The sequence below is a fragment of the Penaeus monodon genome, chromosome 32 (genome assembly GCF_015228065.2).
Source record: "Penaeus monodon isolate SGIC_2016 chromosome 32, NSTDA_Pmon_1, whole genome shotgun sequence".
Taxonomy (NCBI): domain Eukaryota; kingdom Metazoa; phylum Arthropoda; class Malacostraca; order Decapoda; family Penaeidae; genus Penaeus; species Penaeus monodon.
Window position 1 is genome coordinate 20,442,473 of NC_051417.1, and position 727 is coordinate 20,443,199.

Here is a 727-nt window from a genome sequence, read left to right on the forward strand (position 1 = left end):
TCGCGGGCCCAATAAACCCGGGGGCCTTAAAGGGACATTTCCCCAAATGGGGGCCCCCCCCTTTTTTTTTTCGCTCGCCTCCTTTAAAGACGACCCTCCGCACGCCCATCAAAAACCCCCAAAATTTTCTCCCTTTTAAGACTTTGGGTTTTTTCCTCCTGAAATGATTTTTAACGCCTTTTTGCGGGGCTGGAGAGGGGGGGGAGGGCGAAGAAGGGGGAGGGAGGGAGGAAGGGAATGGTAAGAGGGGGAGGTAGGAGGGAGGGGAAGGGGTGGAGGGGAAGTGGAAAGGGGGGAGGGGTGAAGGGGGAAGGGAGGAGAGGATGAGGGAGGAAAGAGGGGGGAAATTTGGGGGGGGGGAGAAGGGGCGGGGGGGGTATTTAAAGGAGGGAAAGGAAGGGGAAAGGGAAGGGGGGAAAGAAAGGGAAATAAGGAGGGGGGGAAGAGAGGGGGGTGGCGGGGGGAAGAAAAAGGAGGAGGAGGAAGAAGAGAGGAAGAGAAAAAGCAGGAGGTTGGGTAATGCCTGGTCACGAAGGGAGGAAGAGAACGAGAGGCAAGAGGAAGGGGAGGAGAATTAGGAAGAAAAGAAAGATGAATGGAGAGATGAGGAAGAACAAAATGGGGGAAAAAAAAGGGGAAAAAGGGGGACAAAAATTAGGTTGGGATGGTTTTTGGGTAGAAGAGGGGAAAGGGGGGGAGGAGGAAAGGGAGGGGAAAGGGGGAGGCG